Raw genomic sequence first — 12831 nt, forward strand, 5'->3', positions numbered from 1 at the left:
GCATCTGCTTTGAAATGATAGGGAAATTGTAGGGGTCCAGGTCTTGGGTAACAGTTTTAAGGCTGTATTGGGGGGGGGGGGATTCATTCGTATCATCTTAATTGGGCAATAAAATTCCACATAAAATCCACATCTGTCTCTGACTGAGCAAACTGAAAATATTCCCAAAAGATGAATAAGCTTCATATTGGGGAAAATTTTGATCCATGATCCATATGCCTCCATTCATGCATTTTCACATCTGTCTAAAGTACACAGGGTTGACAGGTCATAAGCACATCATCAAAATGAAACAGTGTAAGTGTGCTTTCATTCAAAAACAGTTATACACACTCAAAAGAGGAAAATGGCTCCCAGAAAGAATGGGGCAGTGACAATAAATGTCCTTCCTTGGCAGGTAGCTTCCTGACATAACCTTTGACCAACATTTTGCTCACTGAGGAAGGATAAAATTTTGAATTGGATTTAAAAAGTAACTGGACATGCCTTAACAGTGTCATTATTGATCCATTGTGACGCAAAAGGACTCCGATTTTCTATGATGTCCCTAATTATGATGCTGACACTGTGTCATTACTTATGGTTGAAGGTCACAAGTGACCTGTGGTGTATGTTTCTTCCAATTTTTTTAATATAAAAGTTTTATACTGATCAAAGAGGAATCATTTTAATTGCCACTTATTTTCACAACCTTCTACCATGAAGGTAACTGGCCACAAACCCTTGCTGGCAACTTTGAGGCTGAAATTAACTATTTCTTAGTGGTGATAGTGAGACAATTTTCTGTATTTGACTGTTTGATTACATATTGCACTTCAAAACTGTTACTGCTGATATCTCCTCTCATGAAGAAATTAGAAAATGAATTACTCAACATGACTGTCAATTATCTTTCAGTAACCACTGAAGGAAAAGTGGCATACTCCTGTACTGAAGCAAGTCTTTGAATATATATTATGGAATGAATCTGTTATTTGGCTCAGTAAACTTGAATGTGAACTCCAGGCAATTTTTTTTCCCCAGAGAAATGCAAAGGTGAATCTAAAGAGAGATTCATCAGAATCTTGGAATGATGAATATGATGGACCAAAATGTTGAAGATGTAGTCAGTATACGTGTTCAAATTGTTGACACTGCAGAACCCAACCACTGAGAAAGTTGATTCGGATTTGGAAGGGTTCATATTGGTAATTGCCAGAGGGAACTAGACAATCTTCTTATATTAATGGACACCCACTCCAAGATGTTGGATGTGTGAATAGTGGATTTTGAGTACTGAAAAAAAAACAAACTAGAATTTGGTTCCAGCTATTAAGAAAAATAATACATTATGGTGTAAAACAGTTCTATACCTTTGTACTATCTCCCTCTGAATGGAGAATCAGAACAGACTGGATTGTAATAAAAATTGGAAAGAAATGGCAGATGGCAGCACAGATTTTTAAAATCTTCCTCTTGACATAATGAATAATATACAACGGCCAAGAAGGTAATGAATGGTGAAGATAAACTTGAACAAATTAAAAGAGAAGAAATGGAGATAATGTGGGCAACTCCAACCACACGAATCTTGAGTCGGAGCAGGGTGTGAATGTTGACCTCCTATCATGCGCTGACATCCGGGAAGGATCTGGAAGATGTCGTCTGTCGTAACAGAGCCAAGAATTACTTGAAGGTTAATGGACAGTTCATCGAGCTTCATGTGAATTACCTGCTGTTTGAACATGATTCCCTGAATGAGAGAGTTGATGACAAGCCAGGTCATGAGTAACAAAATGTATTGGAAGAGTATGTCACACTAGATCCCAGCAGGGACTCGAACACTCAAGGCTTGAGCACTACAGAGAAGATCTTGGATGGCATGAAAATTAATGGAGCATCAGAATTTATATATTAGTGAAAATAAATATGTATGACTATTATGTTAAAAGGAAGCAATGTAGCTTATGGAGTAAAACAAAAGGCTGCAGACACACTATGATAGAAGTAAAAACACAATACTGGAGAACTCAGCAGGTCAAAGAATGTACTTTATACAGCAAAGATAAAGATACATAACCAACATTTCAGACTTGAACCTTTTATCAAGGTAAGAAGTTTATGGAGAATTGGATGGTTGTTGCTTTAAGGCTCATACCTTTTAAAAAATGCAATGTCCACTTTGCACTCCAGGTGTAGAATTTGTAGAAGTTTCCAGAGCTACTCTGGAGGAGTTAGACATCCTCTAACTTGAAGAGCTTGTCCAATAATTCACAGATTAGAGAACCCAGATTCTGCCTTGGGTAGTTTGTCACTATTAAACCCTTTTGGCAAAAGCTGGACAAAATGGATGTGTGGTAATATTCCCTAATTATAAGTTCTATTAAAATTAACTTGTCACTGAAAAAAATATAATTGTGTAAACAAACATAGAAGTCGGTGGGGGTGGGGGGGGGGGCGGGGGAATGGGAAAATTTTCAGAACTCTGTAATTGTCAATGCTGACATGTATGAAGTAACCTCACTTGTGTGAGGTTTGTGTTGCTGATGTTTAGTGAAATGTAGATCTAAAAATGTGTTGGAGGGGGTGATTTAAAAAAAAATCTTCAGTATAATTCAATCTCAAAATATAATCCAATAACATTTCATGATACAAGTAGCAAAAAATCCTGTATCGTGGAAAGGCATTGGCAAGAGAGTTCAGTGTTGAGTTCAAAAGTGGTCATCATGGTGGCGAATGAAGTGTTGTTTTATAACCATATAACCATTTACAGAGCGGAAACATGCCATGTTGGCCTTTCGAGTCCACACCGGTTCAGTGACTGGCGGTACTGAACACAAGATGGTGTTCACAGAACACCTTAAATATTTATAGTGATCTGGGAGGAGTCATGTGATGGAGTAGTGGCCGGACGGTGAACTCCAGCCCTCTCCAGAAAACTCGGAAAAAACAAAGGAAAACACAAAGGCACAGAAATAAAAGTTAAAGAAAAGTAAGTATAAAGGTGGAAAGAAGATGGTGACAAAAAAAAGAAAAATCAAAATCAACGGTAAGAAGAGAGGAAGAGAAGACAATGGAGGAAGAAGGAGAAGGCCTTACCTGTTCGAAGAGGCCCGCGGTGGAGAGAGAAACCCGCTCCCTCAGGTCGGTAGAAATTGGACTACAAAAATGGCTCGCTGAGCCGAGTAAAAGTGCGCAACCGCGCATGAAAAAAAACACACCGACGGGAGGGGGGACCAGCTGGGGAGTCGATCTCCACAGCCGGCAACGACAGCTGCAGAACACCTGCAGCAAGAAGAGAACACAGAAGACAATGGAAACAAGAAAGAAGAGAAGAAAAGGGCAACAAAGAAACAACAGATGGCCAACCCAGAGGAAGAAGAAGAGGAAGAGGAAGAGTACAGTGAAATAGAAGAAGAAGGGAAAGGCAAGATAAAGGAGGTACTTTCTCTTATTAAAGGATACATGGAGTCATTTAAAGAATGGCAAACACAGGAATTTAATGATTTAATAAGAAGAATAAACAACACAGAAGAGAAAATGAATAAAATAGATATGACCTTAACAGAAATGGGAAAGAAAATGGACAAGTTGGAAGAGTGGGCAGTAGCAACAGAAATGGAGGTAGAGGACTTAAAAAAGAAATTAGAGGAATCTAATAAAAAAGCTATAGAGACACAAGAACTGTTAGCTCAGAAAATAGATATAATGGAAAATTATAACAGAAGAAATAACATAAAGATAGTGGGCCTTAAGGAAGATGAAGAAGGCAAGAATATGAGGGAGTTTATAAAAGATTGGATCCCTAGGATCCTAGGATGTTCAAAACTACAGCAAGAAATGGAAATAGAAAGGGCACATAGAGCATTGGCCTTTAAACCACAACCACAACAAAAACCAAGATCTATTTTAGTAAAATTCCTAAGATATACTACAAGAGAAAAGGTACTGGAGAAGACAATGGAAAAAGTAAGAGAGGGCAACAAGCCACTGGAGTATAAAGGGCAAAAAATCTTCATTTATCCAAATATAAGTTTTGAACTCCTAAAGAAGAGAAAGGAGTTCAATACAGCAAAGGCGATTTTATGGAAGAAAGGGTATAAATTTATACTAAAGCATCCAGCAGTATTGAAAATATTTATTCCAGGACAACAAAACAGACTATTCTCGGATCCAGAAGAAGCACGAAAATTTGCAGAACAATTACAAAATAGACTGAGGGATGAAGACGTGTAATGAGAGTAAAAATGATCATGATTGATATGTATGTGGGTAAAGAGGTATAAGAGTGTATAGGTATAATGTGCATACGTGAATGTATCTGTAATTAGAGGAAAATATAGATAGTATAGACAAGAATTAATAAGGGAAGGTAATGGAATAGAGAGAATAAGGAGGGAATTAAAAGAGTGACCTTTGTTACATATGAAAAGTGAAATCTTTTCTTGGGGGGGCTGGGTGGGGGGGAATTGCGGTCACTGCAAAATCAGTTGACGCTTGTGAGTGAATTCGCAAACCCAAATGGAGAGGGGAGATGTGGTTGTCCGACAAGGGATAAAGGACAACTCAGGAGGGGAAGGGGAGAGTGGGGCTAAAGAAGTTATAAATAGGAGAATAAGGAAAATGTTTGATGTTTTAGGAATGTTGTCTTATAAAGGGTTTAAAATAAGAAAATAGAAATGGAAAAGGAGGAAAGGTAATGATGGAAAAACGGAAAGGGAAGATAAACAAAGTATAAAATGGCTACGTTGAACTATATGACTCTAAATATTAATGGAATACATAACCAAATTAAAAGGAAGAAACTGCTAAATTTACTGAAAAAAGAAAAAATTGATAAGCATTTGTCCAAGAAACACACTTAACTGAATTGGAGCACAAGAAATTAAAGAGAGATTGGGTAGGACATGTAACAGCAGCATCGTATAATTCAAAAGCAAGAGGAGTGGCTATATTAAATAGTAAAAATGTGCCATTTAAAATAGAAGAGGAAATAATAGATCCAGCAGGGAGATATGTAATGATAAAATGTCAGATATATTCGGAGTTTTGGAATCTACTTAATGTATATTCACCTAACGAAGAAGATCAAAAGTTTATGCAAGATATCTTTTTGAAGGTAGCTAATACGCAAGGGAACATACTAATAGGAGGGGATTTCAACCTGAATTTGGATTCAAATATGGATAAAACTGGGAAAAAAATTAACAGAAAGAACAAAGTAACCAAATTTATAATTAAATCAATGCAAGAAATGCAACTTTTGGATATATGGAGGAAACAAAACCCAAAAGAAAAGGAATATTCATATTACTCGGCTAGACATAAAACATACTCAAGAATAGACCTATTTTTGTTATCAGCTAGTATGCAAGATAGAGTAAGAAAAACAGAATATAAAGCGAGAATACTATCGGACCATTCACCCTTAATATTGACAGTAAAGCTAGAGGACATCCCTCCAAGAATGTATAGATGGAGATTAAACCCCATGCTACTTAAAAGGCAGGATTTTAGAGAATTTATTGAAAAACAATTAAAAATGTATTTTGAAATAAATACGGAATCAGTGGAAGATAAGTTTATACTATGGGATGCAATGAAAGCATTCATTAGAGGGCAAATAATAAGTTATGTAACCAAGATGAAGAAGGACTATAATCAGGAAACAGAGCAGTTGGAAAGGGAAATAGTAAATATAGAAAAAAAATTAGCAATGAAGGAAGATACAACTAAAATAAGAGAATTGGCGGATAAAAAAATAAAATATGAAACATTACAAACATATAAGGTAGAGAAGAATATAATGAAGACAAAACAGAAATATTATGAACTGGGTGAAAAAACGCACAAAATCCTAGCATGGCAGCTTAAGACAGAACAAGCTAAGAAAATGGTATTGGCATCAAGGAAAAAAGACAAACAAATTACATATAATCCAAAAGAAATTAAGGAAAACTTTAGAGAATTCTATGAACAATTATACCGAACTGAAAACGAAGGGAAAGAAGGGAAAATAGATGAATTTTTGACTAAAATTGAACTACCAAAATTACAAATAGAGGAACAAAATAAATTAACAGAACCATTTGGAACAGTAGAAATACAAGAGATAATAAAAAAATTACCAAATAATAAGACACCAGGAGAGGATGGATTTCCAATAGAATTCTACAAAACATTTAAAGACTTATTAATTCCGCCCCTCCTGGACGTAATCAACCAGATTGATGAAACACAAAGCTTACCAGATTCATGTAAAACAGCAATAATTACAGTAATACTAAAACAAGGGAAAGATCCACTCTCACCAGCGTCATATAGACCAATATCTTTACTAAACACAGATTATAAGATAATAGCTAAACTATTAGCAAACAGATTAGCAGAGCAGGTACCGAAAATGGTAAATTTAGACCAAACTGGATTTATCAAAAAAAGACGCACAACAGACAATATTTGTAAATTTATTAACTTAATTCATGCAGTAGAAGGAAATAAAGCACCAGCAGTAGCAGTTGCTTTAGATGCAGAGAAGGCCTTCGACAGAGTAGAATGGAATTATTTGTTCAAAGTATTGCAAAAATTCAGTTTACCGGAGAAGTATATTAATTGGATTAAAGCATTATATAAGGGACCGTTAGCGAAAGTGACAGTAAATGGACATGTATCAAAGCAATTTAACTTAAGCAGGTCAACGCGGCAGGGATGCCCACTATCACCTTTATTGTTTGCGTTAGCTATAGAACCACTAGCAGAATTGATAAGAATAGATAATAATATAAAAGGAATAAAAATAAAAGACAAGGAATATAAAATCAGTCTATTTGCGGATGATGTTATAGTGTACTTAACAGAACCAGAACTATCAATAAAAGAATTATATAAGAAATTGAAGGAATATGGAGAAGTGTCGGGCTACAAGATAAACGTAAATAAAAGTGAAGCAATGCCTATGAATAATGCGGATTTCTCAAAATTTAAGAAGGAATCTCCATTTAGATGGCAAATGCAGGCAATAAGATACCTAGGTGTACAAATAAACAAAAATCTCGGCCAATTGTATAAACTCAATTATTATCCACTAATGAAAAAATTACAGGACGATTTAGAGCATTGGAAAGATTTACCACTAACACTAATAGGAAGGATAAACTGTATTAAAATGAACATTTTTCCAAGGATATTATACTTATTTCAGGCATTGCCAATACAACTGACAGAAAAATTCTTCAAAGAGTTAAAGAAAATAATAAGGAAATTTTTATGGAGAGGGGGGAAACCGAGGATAGCACTAGATAAATTAACAGAATGGTATAAACAAGGAGGCTTACAATTGCCAAACTTTAAAAATTATTATAGAGCCGCACAATTAAGATACCTATCAGATTTTTATCAAACAAGGGAAAAACCAGACTGGACGAGATTAGAATTAGATAAGATAGGGGAAAAGATACCTGAACACATATTATATAAATGGGATGAAAAACTGGTACAACATAGAACTTCACCAGTATTACATCATCTCCTCAATATTTGGAAGAAGATTCATGTAGAAAGAAATAAAACAAATTATCAATTACCAAAACTAATATTGACGCAAAATAAGTTACTCCCTTTTACAATAGATAACCTTTCCTTTAGAGAATGGGGGAAAAAAAAGGTATTAAAAGAATAGAAAATTGTTTTTCAGGAAGTAGATTCTTATCCTTTGAACAAATGAGAGATAAGTACAATATAACTGGAGATACAGCGCTGGCATATTACCAACTGAGATCCTACTTGAAGGATAAATTAGGAAGCAGTTTGAGTTTGCCAGAGGGAAGTAACCTTGAATATGTGATTACAGATACAATGTTAATCAAAAGATTTATAACAAAAATGTATATTAAACTGCAAGAAAAGGAGAATGAGGAAACAAATGGTAAAACTAAACAAAAATGGGAACAAGATTTAAATATAAAGATAAAAAAGGAAACATGGGAGAAATTATGTTCTGGAACGATGAGAAATACAATAAATACGAGGCTACGTATGATACAATATAACTGGTTACACAGACTATACATTACACCTCAAAAGTTAAATAAATGGGACCCAACAGTATCTGATAGATGTTTTCGATGTAAAAAAGAAATGGGAACAACAATTCATGCAATCTGGACATGTGAGAAAGTAGAAAAATTTTGGGAAGATCTCAATCAGATATTAAATAAAATAACAGAAAACAATATACCAAAGAATCCAGAGATCTTTCTCCTAAGTAACATAAAAAACAAAGAATTTGGAATTGATTTGGAGGATGCACAGAAAAGATTTGTTAAGATAGCTCTAGCCGTAGCAAAAAAATGTATTATGTCAACCTGGAAATTGGAAGATAATCTGAAAATACAACAATGGTATATAGAAATGAATAAATGTATTCCATTAGAAAAAATTACATATAGTTTAAGAAATAATATTGAAATATTCGAACAAATATGGGAGCCTTACATTAAATACAATAGCGAAAACCTACCGGGGACAATCATTACCTAAGTTGATGGAAGGAGAAGGAAAGAAAAGAATGGACTCAGTAGAATTTCTGGTGTATTTTTGTTGAATGACAACATTGTCTGACTGGTTTAATGTAACCTAGATTGTATACCTAAAATGGATGGGAGGGGGGGGGTGGGGGGGTGGGTTGGGAGGAGGGGGGGGGAGAAAAAGTCACTGTATATGTGTGAAAAAGAAAAAGTGTGTATCATGGCTAATGTGATTTATGGTGTGAAAAATAAAAAATTTAAAAAAAATATTTATAGTGATCTTGATGTCCTTCCTCTCAACAAATCGAGCATCTTCATACAGCATTCAAACAAGCCCTTTGACCCACTGAGTCCACATTAACGATAAGCACTAACCCCACAGCACTGTTAACATAGCGATAGCGATCAGGAACAGGGTTTCATTCCCGGGCTGTCAGGGGGGTTCTACATTCTGCCTGTGTCTGTGTGGGTTTCTTCCAGTTTCCTTCCACTGTTAAAAACATACTGGGAGATGTTGGTCAATTGGGCGACATGGGCTCGGGGGTCACTGTATGTCTAAATTTAAATAAATTTTGTTATTCTCCCCACAATGTACAGAACACCTGCATACTAGGGAACATTACAATGGTCAGTTAACCCAGCAGCCCTCACAGCTTTGGGAGATGGGAAGAAAATGGGGAGGATGTATTTTCAAGACATTTGGTACTCAGAAAAGGTGTAAATGGATAGGGGTCTCGTGGGGAAATGGGATGGATGAGGTGGGGTAATAGGGTTTATTTCTGCTGCACGTTTCTGATTCTATAAATCTACACACAGCATTCTCCTACAAACAGCAATCTGATAATGACTGTTAATATGAAGGATAAATACAGTTCAGAATATAGGTATAGCTACACTGCCTCAAAATTCAGGTAGTTCCATGGTGTCACTAACACAAGAAAGGACACAAAGGTTCTTAAATTCAGCAATCCCTCAGTCCTTCATTGAGTGTCTGGCGTCATTTCTACTAGAATTGATATCGTCAGTGATGCTTTGGAAGTATGCTGTAATCCACATCTCCTCAGGTTTGTCATGAGTCTGATTTAAAAAAAATACATAAAATTTAGAACAAGATCAAAAACTATATTGGATCTCAACAAGAGATTAAAACAGAAATAATCCCAAAGATGGATGCCAACAAATATTTTTGCATAATTGGAAATTATTGTTTTTTTTTTGTTTTTTATTTTCTGCTGTTGGTTCTTGCATTTTTTACTTGCCAAGTTTGGTCCATAAAATAAAATGTTTGTCATTATGTTTGTAGTCCATTTCTATTCACAAAACAAAATTTGATTAAGAAAACAGGATTATAGTGTGCTATTGCTTTCTGGCCTGATGCTGTATTCTTTGGATAACAAAAAAATTCTGAAGTTCAGCATTTTCAGGTCCAAGAACCATTTTTTTCAGGCTCTTGAACCTCCCTGTATCACCCAAGCCATAACACTGCCCTAAGCCCACCCTCGGTGTCTGTCATGCTGACAGAACATTCTTTTTTGCATGTTCAGACACGAGGTCTTTTTTTTTGCTCTTCCTTTCATATTTATTATTTTTCTCTTTGTGGCAATCTACTTGTACTTATTGTATTTCGTGTTTAAATTTAAAATTAAAATTTAAAAATTTAGACATACATGCAGTTCAGGCCATTTTGGCCCATGAGTCCGTGCTGCCAAATTTTCACCTAACACCTGGTACATTTTGACTGGTGGGAGGAAACCGGAGCCCCCAGAGGAAACCCATGCACCCATTGTAGAATGTACAAATTTCTTACAGCATGGGATTCAAACCCAGGTCCGGTCGATAACCGGTGCTATAAAGGTGTTGTGTTATCTGCTATGCCAACCGTGCCATCCTATTTGTTTTGGATAACCAGGAAGCTATTGGAAATTACAATAAAAACTTGTCTTGCTTCAGACTTGTGCTATGGCAACATTTTCTTTAAATTAGCATTTATAATGACGCTTTATGATGACGGTTTCAATAACTTGTACTTAACTCAGCCCAAATGTTGGACTAAAGCAGGGGTCCCCAAACTTTTTAGACCATCGAACACTTCCTGGAATCCTTGATCCCGCATAGATCCCCAGGCCTGTTGCCTCCCAGCAACAACCCAAACTTTGTTGCAACACCCTGTAGTGAACTGGGATTCACTAGAAGTGTGCTGTACTAATGACTGATCCCACCTCACAGATCCTCCCCTGGGGGCTAGTATGTAACTCTGGTTTCTTGCCTAAACCCAGAACCCCTCAGAAGCCTGTTCATGAACCCTACCTGTCTTGTAAGCTAACAAAACTGTTAGCTCTCCCTACAGTTGAGTGTCAGCTTTTATCTATACTACACACCCCAATTGCCAAGTAACAAATCTGTAAAATAAGCAAGCAAGTTTTTTTTTAAACTTTGGTTCTGGCCTCTAGATGCCATATGAAGCTTGGTCCATTGGCAACTCTTGGGCGGGGGTGGGGAGGGGTGGGAGAAAATGTCAGGCTCCTGGCAGGATCAGGGATGTTGGATTGTGAGAAACAGAAGTACCTTCACAGAAATTGCTCGAGACAAAAATTGAGAACAAAGAACATTTATTATACAACAATGCAAAGTTGGGTGCTTTCCCCTTACCCTGGGAATACACACACATACTGGGGCTCACCCTACTTTTATACAGTTTATTTCAGTGTAGAGGTACCCTCACCCCCACCCTAACATTCCCCATCATGTCATTGTCCTTATTCACCTGCCTTTGTCCTTATTCACACCTTCTCAACCCTCAGGGCTTACTATCTTATATGCAGAACTTGCTATCTGTCTAGGCTTACTAATTACATATGCGGAACTTGCGACTCTCTCTAAGGCTAGAAGACCCTTATTTTATTCAGACTAACTTTACTTCCTAAATTCTATTATCTACCCTTACCCTATTCATACTGGCTTTATTCATTACACATATTTTCATATTAGTTTTACTCATCTCTCACAGACTCGACAGTTCTTTTGACCCCAAAAGTTTAATTGACACCCCCAGGAATTGATATTGACCACTTTGGGAGACCTCTAGACTAAAGAGACAATGATATACATTTGTTTAATGTATTTAACAAAGTAATCCGCGAAGCCAAGCCAAAGAAGAAAGAAGATCCCAGAGCAGCAAGCTGAAACATACAGAACAATCTGTAATAAAGGATGATTTTTTTAAAAATGAGGAAACCAGTAACAGAATTGAGTAGTTAGGCACACAACTTTTGCAAAGCTGAATACTCTACAACATACAAATTTGCTGGTGAAATTAGAATTCAATTGTTTCCATGGTATTTCGTGCATTCATTAAAAAAAATACACCACTCTTCTCAGCAATTTGAGATTATTGAAAATCCTGAAAAGGTGAATAACTCTGAGGAAATAAATGGGTTTGAATGAAAAAAAATTAAGATTTATCAAAGACAAACCATGTCAGATTCCCCATTCCTGTCCCCGTTATTTTTATTTGATTCCCTGTAGCTGAAGATGGATAGATTTGAAAACAGATCTTTATAATTATAATCAATGCAACCTTACTAGATGAGCTTTTAAAGGCAATCGGTGCATATTATTGTTTTATTCCTGCGTTATAAACAAATTGAAAAAAATTAGAAGTCTGGATTGGTCAAATTTGTTTCATACTTTGTACATTTTGTGGGTGTTTTGAAAATGGAGAGTGAAACGATGCATCCAATTTTCTAAATAGTGGCAAGGCCAAGAAACTACCGAGATATTGTATGAATAATCTATTTTGACTTGTAATTAAAGTTACAATGATATATTCCTGTTGGCTAAATCTTGCAGTTTGAAATGTGTTGGTTACTTTAATTGGACGATATTTAATGGTATCCGTCACTTAGATATGAGTGCAACGATGATTTGCTGTTCCTGTTCATTCTTATCCGCATGCATAAGGTACAACTGTGTATGGTGAGAGGTTTCCTCCATTGCATTTAGTTATGGTTATTTACTGTATACATGGAGGTGGCCCGCCCACTGATGACTTCTCCCCCGTGGTCCTGGGCCATAAAGGTCGAGCCACCTCTCCCTTCCCACCATTTCCTCTACCTGGATTCGGGCCAGTAAGGTTTTTCTTTCCATGAAAGCCTATCGTTCCCTCTGCCTCGTCTTTGTGGTTACTGGTAGTGCACTGTGCAATTAGACTGTTAGCCAGTGGAGCAGAAGAAATAACAAAATCGAAATACATTCATCCGAAGCCAGCTATAATTCTATAAATTATTTTGTTGTGCCCAGAATGTTTCACGGTTCGGATTTGTGTGAA

At 36.3% G+C, this 12831-nt stretch overlaps 1 protein-coding gene across 1 annotated transcript in view; it reads left to right on the forward strand.

Moving 5' to 3' along the window:
- The first annotated feature begins 583 nt into the window (after positions 1–583).
- tbcd (tubulin folding cofactor D) overlaps positions 584–12831 on the forward strand; it is a 249163-nt gene continuing 236915 nt past the window's right edge. Inside the window, exon 1 of the mRNA XM_069929534.1 lies at positions 584–2089. The gene's annotated coding sequence lies outside the window, so the exon portion shown is untranslated. The remainder of the gene's footprint in view (positions 2090–12831) is intronic.

This window comes from Narcine bancroftii, chromosome 3, assembly GCF_036971445.1.
Source record: "Narcine bancroftii isolate sNarBan1 chromosome 3, sNarBan1.hap1, whole genome shotgun sequence".
NCBI lineage: Eukaryota > Metazoa > Chordata > Chondrichthyes > Torpediniformes > Narcinidae > Narcine > Narcine bancroftii.